Here is a 19,265-nt window from a genome sequence, read left to right as displayed (position 1 = left end):
GAACTGGAAAGAGGGGAGGGTCATAAACAATGCATGGCAAGTTACAAAACCCATCACAGTACAACAAAATTACATGTATCTGAGGCTGACGTTAATTTCTGTGTTGAAGGGACCTTAAGGAATAGGGACCTGGTTAAGAAATCAGTAACGGCATATTAAAACCTTATGCCCATGCTTCACTGAAGGCTTTCCATGACCAGGGGTGTGGCAAAAACAGCAAATTATTACAATCAATTCTGTCTGTGTATTAAAACCAAGGGGGAAGAATTTTTAAATACCCTTGCTGAGTTCGTGGTTGCAACTCGAAGCATTTTAATTTTTTTAAAATAAAAGAGTTTAATTTAAAAAGTCCTGTGCTGAGGCACTGGGGGATGATGTTCTGTGTCTTGATGAGCCGGGGGGCAGGGGGTGGTCAGGGGTATGCATTTGTAAAAATTCATTAAGCTGGGTGCTTAAGATTTGTACACATCACTATATGGTCGTTACGCTTTCTCATAAACAATTTTTTTTTTTTAAAGATTGGCACCTGAGCTAACATCTGTTGCCAATCTTTTTTTTCCTTCTTCTCTCCAAAGCCCCCCAGTACATAGTTGTATATTCTAGTTGTGAGTGCCTCTGGCTGTGCTATGTGGGACGCCACCTCAGCATGGCCTGATGAACAGTGCCATGTCTGCGCCCAGGATCCGAACTGGCAAAACCCTGGGCTGCCGACGCGGAGTGTGCAAACTTAACCACTTGGCCACAGGGCTGGTCCCTCTCATAAAGGTGTTTCCTCCCTCCACCCCCTGAAAACGCCCATGCTTGGGTCCTACCCCAGATCAATCAAATCAGATTCTATGGGCTGGCGACTCAGCGTCGGTAGTTTCTAAAGCACCCCGGGAGGTTCTCACCTGCAGCCTGGTTTGACGTTCTTCAGCTCTCTACCTCTGCCAGTAGGTGATCTTGGAGCCCCTGGGATTTCCTCAGTGTATCCAGGGAGGGCTGTGAGTGGGACCAAGAGTGGAGCGAGCCTGACCTGCCTGGTTGACGTATGCAGTCAGTGTCTGAGTTTCAGTATTGTTGGGTTCATCCAGGCTAAAGTGCTTCCTGCCATCCGGTTTCGAATCACACTTAAAAAATAACTTTGACGTCTGGGTAGCTCTTCTTTTCCATGACACATCTTTTTACTTTACTTAAAATAGACGAGGGGCTAAAAGTCCGTCCACTTTCCCTGCAGCCTCTGAAAAAATAGTTTTCTATTTTCCCTCTGAAATTCTGCCGTGTATAAATGATGCTGCAGCCTGTAGAAACCACAACAGCATGCAGGTCCTTGCCCCTCCATCCTCTGTCATTCAGGAGACTTCTGAGCGCTGCCACCCAGACCTGTGCATTGAGTTTTCACCCAGCAAGGAAAGAATTCAGGGCATAATAAAGCGACTCATAGCCAGGTCCTGGCCCTTCTCACACCGGTAACAGCATTCGATCTGGAGAGAAGGAAGCAATAGTTGGCCTCCACATGGCAAGTATTTCCAATGATAAATGATGCACGGAGGCATGGTGAGAGAAGGTGCCTTTCCGTGGTCCTGGGTGTTGCCTTTCTGCATTTGTATGGAGCAGTCAGTGCTTGAAGCCCTGACCCTGATGCCGTGAGACTTGAGTTCTGGCTCCAGACAAGCTTGTGCTGCACAGCAGCCCTCGAGCTGGTCACTAAGGATGCTGGAGGGAAGCCTGGAAGGATTCTTATGAAGTTAGACGCCACACCAGGAGGGGTGTTTGGGGTGCTGCGGGGGCTGGCGAGTCAAGACATGGGCTGTGCCAGCGCCTCCTGATGGACAGTGGGGTCCACCTGGCCTGCCGAGGCCTGGTTTCTGTACCAGCATAGGAGAACGAGGTTCTGGACCTTCACATCACTGCTCTGGGGCTGAAAATTTCCCTGGAAGCAGGTGAAGGTTCCAGTGTAAAATCACCTCGCCGGCTCTGACGGACCTGAGGAGGCAGAGTATCGGAGGTCATCACACGGGCACCTTCCCTGCCTGCCACCTCCCTTGTGACCAGCTCCCTCCACTCAGGAGTTTCTGGGCTGTTTCTCCCCCTGTGGCAAAGGGGCAGTCCCCATAAAGAAGGAAAGCCCTGGCCTCAAAAACCAGGTGCCTGCAACTGCGGAGAGCAGGTGTTGACAAAGTGTGGGTCTTCTTGACCCCACACCCTTTCTCAAGTCCACAGTGGGCATTGGCTGCCGGTTCACAAAAGGACCAGTGCTGTGTCTGAGAACAGAGGGCGTGCCTCTCCCCCTCTCTCTCCCCTACTCCTAGTAATCAGGACACCTCAGCATTTAATGGCACCCAGGTGCCTCCAGGGGACAGTGGGTAGGGAGCTGCCTCACGGGCCCTCTCCCTCCGTGGCTGAGAGCGCTCATTCAGGCCCAGGCTTTGGAGCCGCTGCCAGGTTGCAGCGCTGTTGGCTCCCTTGAACCCTCTGCCATCCTTTTCCCTTTTAAATCTGCATACGCGTCAGAGGAGGTGTGCCCTGCTGGGAGTGTGACCGTGTGCAGCAAGGACATTCACTTAGCTAAGTGGGAAGTTTCTCGATTCAGAAGACCATCTCAGCTCTGAATGCCCCCAGCACCCGGGCTGCGCTCAGCGCTAGAGTGCCCCGGCCTCCCTGGGGGCTGCCTGTGCTGCAGACCCCACCGGGCCAAGCGGGGCGCCCATACAGCCCGAGACCACCCCCCACCCCTGCAGCCACGGTGAGATGTCTGCGCTTAAAAATACTCGTATTCCGAGGTTGTCTGAATTACTGGGATGTCTCTACTTCCTTTAGTTACGAGACATGTGAGGCTGATGAATTTCTTCTTCCTAATGGTGAAACCGGGGTGTGGAGGAGGGGAGAGCCCAGGGGCTGGCTGGCTGAAGGACACAGGGCAGGCTGTGTAGGTTTGTTAGTGAGAAGGAAGGTGCTGTGGCCAAAGGAAGGCAGGCGGTGTGAGCTGATGTCCAGTCTCAGCCCAGCTGCTTCCGGGTGGGTGAGCTTTGTCAAGCTTCTCATTCTCCCCCATGCCCCCACACACACCCACTCTCCTGGTCAGCACTGTGGTGGGGACGAGTGTAATGATCATGTGAGAGCACCAGTGCATAATTACTGCTCAGAAATGGTAGCTGTTATTGCTATGAGGTTCGTATCCTGCATCAGCCCTCCAAATTCTGTGAGCTCGGAGCTGCAGGAAAAGAGGGAGTAGCTGACTAAGGTGCATAAAATGTGCAAACGTCACCTGGAGGGTGAGAAGAACAGAGGAGTCAGAGGAAGGGAAAAATAGGATAAAAGTTAAGATAATGAGAGAATCAAGGAAAAAGTAATACTGTAAAACCTTGATTACAGGGAACCAATGAATCAGAACCTTCCATCTGTTTATTTGTTGGGTGAATTAATATTCGAAGGGCATATACTGGGTAAACACCCATCCTAAAGGCCAGCTGCCTCTCTCCCCAGGTGGAGGGAACCTGATGACCCTCGCCTGCTGGCATGCGTCCGCAGCCGACCCTGCGGTTATGGCAACAGCAGCAGGGTGGCCTACACCTGGACACGGGCGGCCGGCCCCATGCTTAACGGCATGGGCTTAGAAGGAAGACAGGCCCAGTTCCAAGCCAGCTCTGCCATTCTCTGGCTTTGTCACCTTTGGGACAGTTCCTTGGGCTCTCTGGTCCTCAGTTTCTTCATCTATAAAATGGGCATAATACCCCATAGGGTTGCTGTGTGAAGGGACTATGTACAAAAAGTGGTTACTCAGACCAGTCCTGAGCCAAATGTTCATTAAGTGTACTCTTTTTCTTTCCACAAATGGGGCTGAAGTTGAGGCGAGGCAAGGAAGAAGGAACTGGATGATGAAAAGACTTTACTCACCTTTTCCTAACCTTGTTTTCTCAGCTGTTAGCTTATCCTTTGAAGGTTGTAGAGAGGATAAAAAGGAGAAGGAACCTTTGAGGCATGCCAGAGTATTCTGCCTCCACTCCAGGGAGCCAGGGGAGGCCTAAAGGGAGAGCTGGGGTCCCCTCACCAGCCCAGCCAGAACAGGCAGGGGCCAGGAGCCAGGTTCCCCTGAGCCCTGCCTCCCAGCCTTGCCGTATTTCACTGAATGTCACAGCCCTGAAGATTTTATGCTCGACTGTCTGAGTAGGGCACTGCAAGGGGAATCAATTTTGTACATCCATGTACGCCAGCATGATCTCATAATTTGTCCATTTTAGGGTCAGCCGATCTTTTATTTCAATAGAATGACCCTTGGCTCAGACTTCCTTCACTCTGAGGTTCAGTTTTGCCCTCTCAGTAATAAGATAAATCAGCCCAAAATACCCAACAAGCAATGATGATAAAGTCTTTAAGGGCTTAAGAAATGGACGTGAGATGAAGAAGACATTATGTCTATGCGTATAGCTGCTTCTTTGAGTATGTCTCACTGTTCATGTGTTTCAGAAATCTCTGTTCTTAAGCACAGCCACAAGCCAGCCCTCCCACCCCCAGCCCTCCTGTCTCTGTCCTCATCCTAATTGTGTCCCCTGGGGAAGCGTGTTCATCAGCTAAGGTGCAGAGAGCTCCCCCGACCACTCCCAAAAGACGTGTCTCCTTCTTCAAGGGAGCAAGCATTCTGCAGGGTCTGCGAAGCGCTTTTCAACATCCTCACTCCAACCTTTGAGGTTTGAATAGTGAACGCAGAGGAGCTGCCTCTTCTGTCGTGCATGAAACCAGCTACCCCGGGGCTCAGGTCTTAACTCTTCCCTTCTGGCTCCCCAGAAAGGGAGAGGTGTCAGTCATTTGTTGGGGGCCTTCTGTGTCCCAGGCATTGTCCCAGGCAAGTTACCTCACACACATGATCTTAAGACAAGGAATGAGCTTTAGAAATATGGCAGCTTTCCTGCTCACGTGTGGCTGTGTGGGACTGCAGGCTGCTGTGCTCTGACACTGCTGGGCGACACTGCAGAGCTGGCATCTGTGATCCATCCCTTGGGTAGTCAGGTGGAGCCTACAGACCTCCATTCCGAGTAATGCTTTTAAATGCAGAAAGGGAAATAAATAAGATTATAAAGGAAACCAATTGTTTCAAAATACTGTTATCAAGATGCATTAGCATATTAAGTAACAACACCTATTGACAGGTGTAGTAGCTACTGTAATTTCAAAGTAGATGTGAGCGTAGAGGCTGAAGTCAACTTTTTTTTTTTAAGCCTAAGAAACTGCTGGACCCTAAAAATCTCCCCAGAATCCCACATTCCATCTTCACCCACTGTATGAATTAAGATTAGGATTGACTGGATATAAGAGCAAAAAGCAAATTAGCAGGCATGAGCAAGATACAAATTGGTTTTATGTCACATAAAAGAAGCCTGGAGGAAGACAGTCCAGGGCTGGGATGGTAGCGCCACAGTCATCATCAAAGGCCCCAGGTCCTTCTCTCACCATTCCTGGCACCTTCCAACCACGTTCTAGACAGCACAGAGCAGGAAGGTTGTGTAAGGTTATGTCTGTGCACCCAAGAATCTTCCTGAAAGTCCCACACAAAGCCACTTAAATCTCCTTGGCCAGAACTTCAACACCTGGCCACAAGAGGGTCCTGGAAATGTTCAGCCGTATTCTATTCCAAGCAGCAAGAAGAAAGCAAATCAGGGTAAAGTGGATCTTGAGAGACAACTGGCCGTCTCTGCTGCACCATCTCATTCTTCCTCTGGAAAATCTTCTAGGAATGTTCATGTGGTTTAAGTCTGTATCAGTCAGGTTTTGGATGCAAGTAACAGAGAGCAACTCTGGCTAACTTACCCAGAACAAGAATTTATTGGGAACATATTGAGTAGCTCACAGAGTGGTCGGGAACCATGCTCAGAAAAGGCCAGGAGCCGATCCGCGGGCGGAGCAAAATGGCGGGGTGAGCTGACCCGGGATTCTCTCCCCTCCAATATACAACAAAAGATTGGAAGAACTGAATTTCAGAAAATAAACATAATGCCAGCTCGTTAGAGACCTACAATACCAAGAAGGCGGAGATCATAACCTTGCTTACACCTTCGGAGGCGCCGGAACGGTAGGAGAGAACATCGCTCCCTCCCCCAGAGTCTGCCATCATTGCGGCGCGGGTCGGGAAGGAGCGGGGGAGGGGCCGCACGACCAGGGGGATCATCCAGGACTCCTGCGGCTGATTCAGTGGAGACCCGCTGATGGGGGGAAAGCTTCCGTCCACGGGGATCCCATAAATCAAGGGCATTGGGAGACCAGAGAACAGAACTGATCTGAACCCAGACCGGCCCGTGTGAGTAACAGACCCTCCCCCCCAACAAAGCCAGTGGGTGCAGGCATCTTGCCCCGAAGGCAGAGAGCTAACATGCCGCTCTTGGCCCCCATCTAGTGGCGACAGGCTGTAACTGCAACTGAATTCTACCACCATGCGAAAAAACCGCTCCTCTACCATCCAGCAATTTATAAAAGCCCCAGACCAGAAGGAAAACAATAAAAACACAGAATTAAGTCCTGAGGACTTGGAATTAGGTAAACTAAGTGATAATGAGTTCAGAGCAGCTATAATCAAAAAACTCAATGAGGTAGAGAGAAAGATAGAGAAACAAGCCGAGTTCTGGAGTTACTTCACAAAAGAGATTGAAATCATAAAGAAGAATCAAACAGAATTACTTGAGATGAAAAAACACAATGGACCAGATAAAACAGAATACGGATTCCCTGAATGCCCGTGTAGACAACCTAGAAGAGCAAATCAGCATAATCGAGGACAGACAGGCTGAATGGCACCAGACAGAGGAAGAAAGAGAACTAAGAATTTAAAAAAATGAGGAAAATCTCCAAGAGATAATGGATTCAATGAGGAGTAAGAACATAAGGATCATAGGAATTCCCGAGAATATGGAAAAGGAAAATGGAGCAGAAAGTGTGCTTAACGAAATTATTGAAGAGAACTTCCCAAATCTAGGGATCAACGGAGAAATGTCTGTAGAGGAGGGTTTTAGATCTCCTAGATTTGTCCATGTAAAAAGACCCACCGCAAGGCACATAATAGTAAAGTTGGCACATAGGAATGATAAGGAAAGAATACTCAGGGAAGTAAGAAAAAAAAAGAGAATAACCTATAAAGGAGCCCCTATCAGACTGTCAGCGGATTTCTCTACAGAAACCCTACAAGCTAGGAGAGAATGGAGTGATATATTCAAAGCTTTAAAGGATAAAAACCTTCAGCCAAGAATACTCTATCCAGCAAGAATTTCCTTCAGATATAAGGGAGAAATTAAATCTTTTCCAGATAAACAAAAGTTAAGGGAATTTGTAACTAAAAGCCCTCCATTACAAGAAATCCTCAAGAAGGCTCTCATACTTGAAAAAAGAAAAAAGGGAGAAAGGGGACACAATCCACAGACTAGGGAGACCGATGGATAGAACCAGAACAGGATAGCAAATATTCAATTATAGCATTAGGGTAAAAATAAGGAAACTACCAAAACAAGGACGATCTTAGCACTCTAACTACAAATTAATAAGATGAGTTGGAATAAAAAATGAAAATAATTATTTAGGAGGGGAAGAGCAAAGGGTCTAAATCAGTATTGGTCAAGTAAGTAAGAGACCACCAGAGAATAGACTATATTATACACGAGATTCTAAATACAGACTTCAAGGTAGACACTAAAATAAAGTACAGAACAGAGTCACAAGTCATAGATAAGGAAAAATCTAAGAAACCCAGCATAAGAAATTGCAGTATTAAATGGGTAGTCTAAAGCACACAGGAAAAGAAACACAGGAAAACAAGATAATGAGCGACAGATTGACAGCATTAAGTCCACATGCATCAATAATCACTCTCAATGTGAACGGATTGAACTCTCCAATAAAAAGACACAGAGTGGCAAAATGGATTAAAGAACAAGATCCAACAATTTGTTGCCTCCAGGAAACACACCTCAGCCCCAAGGACAAACACAGACTCAGGGTGAAGGGGTGGAAGACAATACTTCAAGCAAATAGCAAGGAAAAAAAGGCAGGTGTTGCAATTCTCATATCAGACCAAGTGGATTTCAAAATAAGACAGGTAAAGAGACACACAGAGGGACAATATATAATGATCAAAGGGACACTTCATCAAGAAGAAATAACGCTTATAAATATCTATGCACCCAACACAGGAGCACCAAGATTCATAAAGCAACTATTAGCAGACCTAAAGGAAGATGTTAAAAACAACACAATAATAGTAGGGGACCTCAACACCCCACTCACATCAATGGACAGATCATCCAGACAGAAAATCAACAAGGAAATAGTGGAGCTGAATGAAAAACTAAAACAATTGGACTTAATAGACATATATAGATCACTCCACCCTGAAGGAGCTGAATACACATCCTTCTCAAGTGCACATGGAACATTCTCTAGGATAGACCATATGTTGGGAAATAAGACAAGCCTCTACAAATTTAAAAAAATTGAAATAATAACAATCATCTTCTCAGATCATAGTGCTATAAGGCTAGAAATTAATTACAAGAAAAAAGCTGAGAAAGGCGCAAAGATGTGGAGACTAAACAACACACTACTGAACAAGCAATGCATCATTGAAGAAATTAAAGAAGAAATAAAAAAATACCTGGAAACAAATGAAAATGATAGCATGCCATACCAACTCATATGGGATACAGCAAAAGCTGTATTAAGAGGAAAATTCATTGCAATACAGGCACATCTTAACAAACAAGAAAAATCCCAAATAAGCAACCTTAAAGCACACCTAACTGAACTAGAGAAAAAAGAACAAATGAAGCCCAAAGTCAGCAGAAGGAGAGAAATAATAAAAATCAGAGCAGAAATAAATACTATTGAAACGAAAAAGGCAGTAGAAAGGATCAATGAGACAAAGAGCTGGTTTTTTGAGAAGATAAATAAAATTGACAAACCACTAGCCAGACTTACAAAGAAAAAAAGGGAGAAAGCTCAAATAAACAAAATCAGAAATGAGCGAGGAGAAATAACAACAGACTCTACAGAAATACAACAGATTATAAGAGAATACTACAAAAAACTATATGCCAACAGAATGGATAACCTAGAGGAAATGGATAAATTCCTGGACTCCTACAATCTCCCAAAGCTCACTCAAGAAGAGGCAGACAATTTGAACAGACCAATCACAAGGAAAGAGATTGAAACAGCAATCAAAAACATCCCAAAGAATAAAACCCCAGGACCAGATGGCTTTCCTGGGGAATTCTACCAAACTTTCAGAGAGGATTTAATACCTATCCTTTTCAAGCTATTCCGAAAAATTAGGGAAGATGGAACACTTCCTAACACATTCTATGAGGCCAACATCACGCTGATACCAAAACCTGACAAGAACACCACGAAAAAAGAGAACTACAGGCCAATATCACTGATGAACATAGATGCAAAAATTCTAAACAAAATTTTGGCAACCGGAATTCAGCAATTCATCAAAAGAATCATACATCAGGATCAGGTGGGATTCATACCAGGGACACAGGGATGGTTCAACATCCGCAAATCAATCAACGTGATACACCACATCAACAAACTGAGGAATAAAAACCACATGATCATCTCAATAGATGCAGAGAAGGCATTTGACAAGATCCAACAGCCATTTATGATAAAAACTCTGAACAAAATGGGCATAGAAGGAAACTACCTCAACATAATAAAGGCCATATACGACAAACCCATAGCCAACATCATACTCAATGGGCAAAAACTGAACCCCATCCCCCTGAAAACAGGAATGAGACAAGGATGCCCTCTATCACCACTCTTATTTAACATAGTACTGGAGGTCCTGGCCAGAGCAATCAGGCAAGAAAAAGGAATAAAAGGAATCCAAATAGGGAGGGAAGAAGTGAAACTCTCGCTGTTTGCAGACGACATGATCTTATATATAGAAAACCCCAAAGAATCCATTGGGAAACTATTAGAAGTAATCAACAACTACAGCAAAGTTGCAGGGTATAAAATCAATTTGCATAAATCAGTAGCATTTCTATACTCCAGTAATGAACCAACAGAAAAAGAACTCAAGAATACAATACCATTCACAATCGCAACAAAAAGAATAAAATACCTTGGGGTAAATTTAACTAAGGAAGTGAAGGACCTATATAATGAAAATTACAAGGCCTTTCTGAGAGAATTGGATGACGACATAAGGAGATGGAAAGACATTCCATGTACATGGATTGGAAGAATAAACATAGTTAAAATGTCCATTCTACCTAAAGCAATCTACAGATTTATTGCCATCCCAATCAGAATCCCAATGACATTCTTTACAGAATTAGAACAAAGAATCCTAAAATTCATATGGAGCAACAAAAGACCCCGAATTTCTAAAGCAATCCTGAGAAAAAAGAACAAAACGGGAGGCATCACAATCCCTGACTTCAAAACATACTACAAAGCTACAGTAATCAAAACAGCATGGTACTGGTACAAAAACAGGTGCACAGATCAGCGGAACAAAATTGAAAGCCCAGAAATAAAACCACACATCTATGGACAGCTTATCTTCGACAAAGGAGCTGAGGGCATACAATGGAGAAAAGAAAGTCTTTTCAACAAATGGTGCTGGGAAAACTGGAAAGCCACATGTAAAAGAATGAAAATTGACCATTCTTTTTCACCATTCACCAAAATAAACTCAAAATGGATTAAAGACCTAAAGGTGAGACCTGAAACCATAAGGCTTCTGGAAGAAAACGTAGGCAGTACACTCTTTGACATCAGTATTAAAAGGATCTTTTTGGACACCATGCCTTCTCAGAGAAGGAAAACAATAGAAAGAATAAACAAATGGGACTTCATCAGACTAAAGAGCTTCTTCAAGGCAAATGAAAACAGGATTGAAACAAAAAAACAACCCACTAACTGGGAAAAAATATTTGCAAGTCATATATCTGACAAAGGCTTAATATCCTTAATATATAAAGAACTCTTGCAACTCAATCACAAAACATCAAACAACCCAATCAAAAAATGGGCTGGAGACATGAACAGACATTTCTCCAAAGAAGATATACTGATGGCCAATAGGCACATGAAAAGATGCTCATCATCGCTGATCATCAGGGAAATGCAAATCAAAACTACACTAAGATATCACCTTACACCCGTTAGAATGACAAAAATATCTAAAACTAATAGCAACAAATGTTGGAGAGGTTGCAGAGAAAAAGGAACCCTCATACACTGCTGGTGGGAATGCAAACTGGTGCAGCCACTATGGAAAACAGTATGGAGATTCCTCAAAAAACTAAAAATAGAACTACCATACGATCCAGCCATCCCACTACTGGGTATTTATCCAAAGAGCCTGAAGTCAGCAATCCCAAAAGTCCTGTGCACCCCAATGTTTATTGCAGCACTGTTTACAATAGCCAAGACGTGGAAGCAACCTAAGTGCCCATCAACAGACGAATGGATAAAGAAGATGTGGTACATATATACAATGGAATACTACTCAGCTGCAAAACAGAACAAAATCATTCCATTTGCAATAACATGGATGGACCTTGAGAGAATTATGTTAAGTGAAATAAGCCAGCGAGAGAAAGATAATCTGTGTATGACTCCACTCATATGAGGAATTTAAAACTATGGACTAAGAACAGTTTAGTGGATACCAGGGGAAAGGTGGGGTGGGGGGTGGGCACAAAGGGTGAAGTGGTGCACCTACAACATGACTGACAAACATTAATGTACAGTTGAAATTTCACAAGATTGTAACCTATCAATAACTCAATAAAAAAAAAAAAAACTGAAAAAGAAAAAAAGAAAAGGCCAGGAGCCGAGGTGGCTGGCGTGGCCCATCAGCAAACTCAAATTTTAGCACCCAGACCCAAAAAACTCTTACTGTGCAAGAAAAATCAGCTCAAATTACACAGCTTCTGTTTCCAGTGTTCCAAGGAGCTTTTTGTATTGGTTCCATTGTTCTTCCAAGGTCACAGAGTTGTTTTCTACGCAAGCTGCAATTCTTGGGGCGCCACCTGCTGTTACAAGATCATAATTACCAACAGGTAACATTATAGACAGGGTGCCCCAGGCCCTCATTCAGACAAGGTGCTGAGCACACACTAATGTGAGTCACATGGAGAAGCTGGGCCCATATGCAGGTGGGGACAGCGTGGGCTAGTGTGGCCTTCTCATGTTGGTTTCAGATAAGGTGGGTACGGGGCTCTCAAGAGTCCTAGCCAATTTGAATCCTCTGCAGCATCTCAGCCAACTGGACGTCCCTGGTCCTCAGATCACGGTTGACTGGACCCCTGGGTCCTCCCCAAAGCAAACTTGAATCCCAGTCTCATTACCAGACCAGGTCTTCCATGAATCCCAGAGATCTTGATCTCCAGTAGAGATAGTAGCACCTGTATCTGCAACAAATACAACCAGACAAGCTGGTTTCATTTACTACAGATATAGGTCCCCGTTCCAAGAGCTGCTGACATTAGGGTTTGTCTTGAGAACAAATAGTGAATACATTTTATAATATAAATACTTCATTTAAAAAGTTAGTGACAATACCGAATGCTGGTGAGGTTGCAGAGAAAGTGGATGTCTCATGCATTGCTGGTGGGAATGCAAAATAGTGCAGCCACTCTGGAAAATAGTTTGCCAGTTTCTTTAAAAAACTAAACACGTCTAACATATGACCCACAATTGCGCTCCTAGGCATTTATCCCAGAGAAATGAGAATTTATGTCCACATAAAAACTTGTACATAATTATTCTTAACACCTTTTTTGGTAATAGCCCCAAACTGGAAACAACCAAAATGTCCTACAGTACCATAGAATGCTATTCAGCAATGAAAGGAGATGAACAATTGATACAACACCTTGTACGGTCCTCGAGGGCATTTTGCTGAGTGAAAAAAACAGTCTCAAAACGTATGCTTACATAACATTCTGGAAATGACAGCTATCGAGATGGGGAACAAATGAATGGTTGGCAGGGGTTAGAGGTGGTGAGAAGGGGAGCAGGTGTGACCATGGTGGGATGGCCCCTGGGAGGCCTTCGTGTTGATGGAGTCGTGTATGTCTCGATTGTGGAGGTGGTTGCGTAAATCCACACGTGTGATAAAATGACAGAACTATACACACACATCGTATCAGTCTGAATTCCCTGCTTCTCGTATTGTCCTCTAGGTGTCCCAGATCTAGCTATTTCTAACCATTGAGGGGAACAGGGTGAAGGGTACATGGGATCTCTCTAGACTATCTTTGCAAGTTTCTGTGACTCTCTAATTATTTTGAAATAAAAAGTACAAAAAATTGGTAATACCTTTCTTGAAGGGCATTTTTACTTATATCATCTTGTTTATTCTAAGAATCTTGGGAGCAAAAGCGACAACAGTAGGTGTTATTGCCACTCTTTGAATGGAGAACCTGTTGCATAGAAAGTTTGTCATTTCCCAAAGTGACACAGAAGATGGAAGATTAGAACTTGGAACCAGCCTTCTGATCCTCATTTCTGCAGAATGTCCTCCAGACATGGCAAAGCTAAGAAACATTCTCAAAGAGTGACACAGAGGTTGTTTGTAACCATCACAGTGGTCTCTACAGTGAGCGTAGGTGGCCCATGTGGCAGCTTGCCATCCCGCCTCTCTCTGGGTGATGCTGTCGCAGCCCCTCGCCAAGCAGTCTAAGCCCTAAGCCTCCATCATTTGCCATAAGAAAAACCAGTCGCACCCAGAATTCTGTAATTTTTAAAATTTTCTTTCTGCAAATGTCCTAAGAGACAGTAGAGATTTTTACATCACGTGCCTTATAACTCACAACTTCCTAAGTGCTTGTTTGACATTAGTGTTTTCTTCAAAGGCTACATTCTGTCGTCTCTCTCCCGTCCCCACACAGCATGCCACCTCACGGGCCTGTCCCCTTCCTCTAGGAATCTGACTGCATTGCCCGCCCCACTCCCCTTTCTTATGCAGAGACGTGCAGCTCTGCCCAGCTTCCCACTCCAGACTTGCACACCCCGCCTGTGTTAGTCTGCTGTGATTGGGTGGCTCAAACAACAGAGATGTATTTTCTCCCAGTTCTCATACTGGGAAGTCCAAGATCAAGGTGCCAGTCAGTTTGGTTTCTGGTTGGGGCTCTCTTCCTGGCCCTCCCTCCCTCCCTCTCTCTCTCTCTCTTCTTCTTCTTCTATCCTATTAGGGACCCACCCTTATGACCTAATTTAACCTTAATTGCTTCTTAAAAATTCTGTCTCCAGATACAGTCACACTGGGGGTTAGGGCTTAAACATGAATTTTGGGGAGACTCAATTCAGTCCATAGCACCACGCTCTGTGAGCTTAGCAAATATAGGGTCCTCAGTCATCAGAAGCACCCCCTCCCCCAACCCTGTGAAGGCATTGGAAGTTATTTTTTCTAGTGTTTTCCTTGAGATACCTTCTGCAAACCTAGCCCTGAAACACTGATCTTTTTTCTCTCTTAAATATGGTCTTATGATGTCCTTATGGTTCCATAAGGACTGTCCATCTCATTTCTCTGACCATTTCTATATTCTGAACTAGACAAAATGCATGTGTGTGTGTGTGTTTTTTGAAAAGAACTGTTGTGAAAATACCCCTGCTGGGCTGCATTCATCATTAACCTAATTGGATCCTTCATCCAGGGCTCACAATTAGCACCATCACCAAGTCTTGATGACTAGCTGCCGTGCTTCTGAATTAACTTTCACCTGGATGGACATAAAAATCGTCGTCTTCTAAAATGTTCCTTTTTGAGCATATGACCATTCCCCAGATTTCCATCAATGATATTGAACTGGCTTAGAGGGCGAGAGATAGTGACAGTTTTGTGGAAAGGTAGAGAAGGCTTCCCTGGTATCTGAGGGCGCAGGCTAAAGACCCTGGATGTCATTTTTCTTTCATATGCCTGGTAGGAGCCCCAAAAGCAATACTCCCTTCACTTGTCCAGATTGTGAAGATGGAAGGTTGTAGAGCTGCTCATTTGTTTTTTTGTTTGTTTGTTTTTTTACTGAGGAAGCTTCGCCAGGAGCTAACATCTGTGCCAATCTTCCTCTATTTTGTATGTGGATCACTGCCACAGCATGGCTTGATGAGCGGTCTGTAGGTCTGTGCCCAGGATCCAAACCCAGGCCACCAAAGCGGAGCGGGCAAACTTAACCACTAGGCCACAGTGCCAGCCCCCTGCCCATTTATTTTTCACAAGCGCAAAATTCTTTCGTTTGTAAAGAGTAAGCCAAACTTTAATTTTTACATAACCTACCAGCAGAGGCATTGGTGTGGAATGAGCTAGAAGTCCCTATTCTCTTGTGAGCTGATTTAGTGCTTAGATTTTATGCAGCTGTCTCTCTATCAAAATGGAGCTTAGATTTGCTCTGAGTTGCTTTTAGAGGGTCTCAAGGCAATCCCAGTTAAAGACCCAGGGTGTGGCATCTTAGCAGATGTGGCCATTGAGCACAGCTGGACCACCCTGCAGACACGTATGTCACTAATTCCATCAGATGCACGGTTAAAGCCTAGAATAGAGCCGTGGAAGAACAGACTGTTAAACAGGACAGTTGGAGGTTGAAAGCATAGTGGGGGAATCTCATTATGCAAGTAAGTAATTCCTAAAGGCATCCTTCTCAAGTTTGGAAGTGCCCGATCTTTTTTGTAACGTTGGAGCCTGTCTCCACTTGAGGACAGAGTAAATTGCATTGTCCACTTATTCCCATCCTCACACTCACCTCTCAGTGAGCTCTTTAGCTGTGCTGCCCATCACGCTGTGGAACGTACGAGACAAAAGGCAGCCATGATCGTGGGCAGGATGCTTGCAAAGAGATTGGAAACAGTGAGCCTGAGAACCGTGTGGTGGGGACATAGCTTGCTTGGGCTCTAAATCTGGCAGAATTAAAGTGGGTGAAATCTGACAAAAGAACACAATGTGTGCTAGTTGTGGGATGGTTACTGCAATCTTAATGAGATGAGCCGTCCTAACACTCATATGAAATTCTACAAAAGACATCACCACTAAGCAAATGGAAATTGAGCCTTCATCTAAATTACTTGATGAGGTGTAACATTTGGGTGTAGCAAACATTTTTTGGGCGTCTGCTCTGTGCCTGGCCCCATGCTGGAAGCCGGAGATGCTCTTCGGCTAAGGTAGGAGTGTGGAGAAACATCCAGTCTCGGCTAGCAGTGAAGAGCCCTGAATCCAAGCTTTGCTGTTCATCTTCCCTGTTTCAGCCTACAGGCAGCACCCCTTTCTCAGATCCTGTGATGGATTTGGGAGTGCAGCCTTGCGGGGGCCACTTTCAATTCCACCGTGTTCTTTAACATACAAACGGTGTTTTGAGCCAGATGGAGAGAGCTCCACAGCCTGGCGGGTTGGTGGAGGACTGGGAGGAGTGGGGCAAGAAGGGAAGAGGAGTTGTGAAGAGTCAGACGAGTTGTGGTTTCATTTGACTTGACACTTTAAGACCGAGATGGCCAACTTAACTATCTGAGTGACCAAGCAGGTGATATAAATAAGTGAAGCTGGTGAGAAGGACAACTGAAGCAGCTGAGAGAGTCTGCGCCCTCTCTGGAGGACTGGCAGCCGCTCAGCTGCCACAGATGGAGCCATGCAGCTATTGAAGCCCCGTGTGGCCGGATCTGATCTACCAGGAGAAGGCAGAATTCTGGATATTTATATGAAGTCTCTCCAATTCTTAATCTACCAATTTTTAATTTTATCCTTATAGAGATATAATCCACATGGGTGGTAGGCAGAATAATGATTCCTCCTCAAAGATGTCCACGTCCTAACCCCCAGAACCTGTGAATATGTGAGGTTACATGGCAAGGGGGAGTTAAGGTTGCAGGTAGAATTGAGGCTGCTAATAAGCTGACCTTAAAACAGGGATATTATGGGTTATCTGGCGGACTCAATTGAATCACAAGCGTCCTTAAAAGCAGAAGATGGAGTGGGAAGAGAGAACCAGAGAAGTGGGAGTATGGGTGAGACTCAGCGTGGTGTTGCCAGCTTTAAAGACAGAAGAAGAGGGCCGTGAGCCAAGGAATGTGGGCAGTCTCGAGAAGCTGGGAAAGGCAGGGAAGCAGATTCTCCTCAAGTCTCCATAAGGAACAGCTCTGTGGACACGTTGCTTTTAGTGCAATGAGATTCATTTTGGTCTGCTAACCTCCAAACTGTAAGATAATAAATTTGTGTGGTTCTTAAGCCGCTAAGCATGCGGTGATTAGTTACAGAGCAATAGGAAATGAATACAACAGACAATAAAATTCACCAGTTTTAAGTGATGAGATTTGACAAAGATATACAATTTAATTACCACCTCAATCAAGATATGGAGCATTTCCATCACTAAAATGTTCGTTCTGCTCCTTCACAGGCCATTCCTTCTCACCATGCTCGCCGAGGCATTCGCTCATGCCCTTCTTGTGCCCAGTGCACGCCTCTGCCCTTATTTGGGGGCCAGGATTTTTAGAATTTTCTTCATAGCTTCAATTAAAAATTTCCTGAGTGCTCGAAGCAACTTCTGGACTCTTTAAGGCCAAGTCTTTGTCATCTTTGTGACCTCCATGATGCCAAGCACAATGCCTGACCCAGCCTAGCCAGAATGAGCGTTTTGTTGAATTGAGTCCCAGAGCCGTGTAACGAATAACCTGGTTAGGGATGGTAGACCCCTGCACGCATCTGATCCAAGACAAAGTGCTCCCAGTTCTAATCAGTGTTATTGAATAAGCTTGTGCTGTGAGGTTATTTTTTTCCTTTGTGAATCAGCATTTTTAGGAACAAGTTCCTATCCTGGCGGTGGTTTTGCCTGATGGGGCTTGAAGAGGAGGAACTCGTTTCTTCCATCACCTTCCACTTACATCAGACCTCTGTGGGCGCTGCTGCTTACCATAGCGGAATTATCAGTAGCTCTCACATGACCTGAGGTTTTGTCATGGCTAAGCTTCTGCTACATTATTGTAATTGAAAGTGGTTCTCAAGCTTTTGGGTTGTTGTTCTTTCTCTCTCTCTCTCCCTTTTATTGTCTGGCCCATGACTCACATTCCGATTTCAGAGTGTGGTGTCGGGGCCTTTGCAGGCTGCTGAAGGGGTCCAGACTGTTGCATTTATTCAAAGTGTCAGGTGTTTGTTCGACACGGCGCCATCAGGGAGAGTTTCCCTGCTATTAGGAATCGATTCCAGCTAAATCAGATCCACGTGGGCATTTCCCAAAGGAAAGCCTGTCACCATGGCAAGGGTTCGAAGAGTGACAGGGCAGAAGATGGCCTCTGTGACTCAGAGTTTGTGGCTCACAGCAGAGGAACCTCACAGTGGACAGGCTTTGGGAAATCGGAGAGTTGACTGTCACGCTGAGGCGGCTGCCTCATGCTGCACTCCCGGAGGACTGGGCAGCAGAGTGCGGAGGATCGGAAAATCCAGAACTGAGCAGCTGGAAAGTAGAGGCAAGAAAACCATCAGTTTGCCTCCAGACTTCCGTGGTTTTCCATTTGAGGCTGAGGTCATTCTCCCAGGGGGAATGGGAGGAACTGAGAGGTGGGAGCAGGGCGGAAACAGTCCCTCACTCACCTCCTCGGTGAAAGATTTGGTGTCAGTCTTTTTACTAACATTTCATGAGCAAATATTATGTGCCATACCCTGTTCTGAGAAGTGAACATATATTAATTTTTACGAGTATCCCATGAAGAAGTACTATGACTGTCTACATTTTACAGGTGAGGAAACTGACACCCAGAGGAGTTAAGTGACTTGCCCAAGGTCACCAAGCTAGTAAAGTGGAGGAGCAGGAATTCGGAGCCATGCAGCATGCCTTCAGACCCCACACTCTTAGTGGCTTCACTGTGTTGTTTCCCATTCTACTAGACTGACACCCAAGAAGCCACTTGGACCCACTCTGGCTCATGCCCAGCTTTCCATCAAAAACTCTCCAAATTCAGTGGCAATGCCTCTCCTCTCCCTTCTCCTTCTTTTCCAGGATAGATCTTCCAAATGGCCTAGCCAGGAGAGCAGGGAAATTTCTAGAACCAATATTTGCATAAACTGCAGCTGAAAATGGAAACCCCATTGATACCTGCCCAGCCCGCCCCCACCCCCTGTGTCTGCTAGGCTGAGGACCACCATCCTGGTGGGAGAAGGCAGTTGGCACTCAGCCCCTCATCCGACTTTGCAGTGCCATTCATTGCTTCAGAGCCTGAGGGTCTCTTAGGACGAATAAGCTTTGCTCCCAGCTTTCAAGTCCCTTCCTTCCTTCAGGCGGGACGTTAGAAATGAGTAG

At 45.1% G+C, this 19,265-nt stretch overlaps 1 protein-coding gene across 4 annotated transcripts in view; it reads left to right on the top strand.

Annotated features, from left to right (window-relative positions):
- The window catches only part of SV2C (synaptic vesicle glycoprotein 2C), a 206,287-nt gene that overhangs the window by 111,000 nt on the left and 76,022 nt on the right, over positions 1-19,265 (top strand). The gene's annotated exons all lie outside the window — the stretch shown is intronic.

Source organism: Equus caballus, chromosome 14, assembly GCF_041296265.1.
Source record: "Equus caballus isolate H_3958 breed thoroughbred chromosome 14, TB-T2T, whole genome shotgun sequence".
Classification (NCBI taxonomy): Eukaryota; Metazoa; Chordata; class Mammalia; order Perissodactyla; family Equidae; genus Equus; species Equus caballus.
The sequence above is the reverse complement of the archived record's forward strand: the minus strand, read 5'-3'. Positions and strand labels throughout refer to the sequence as shown.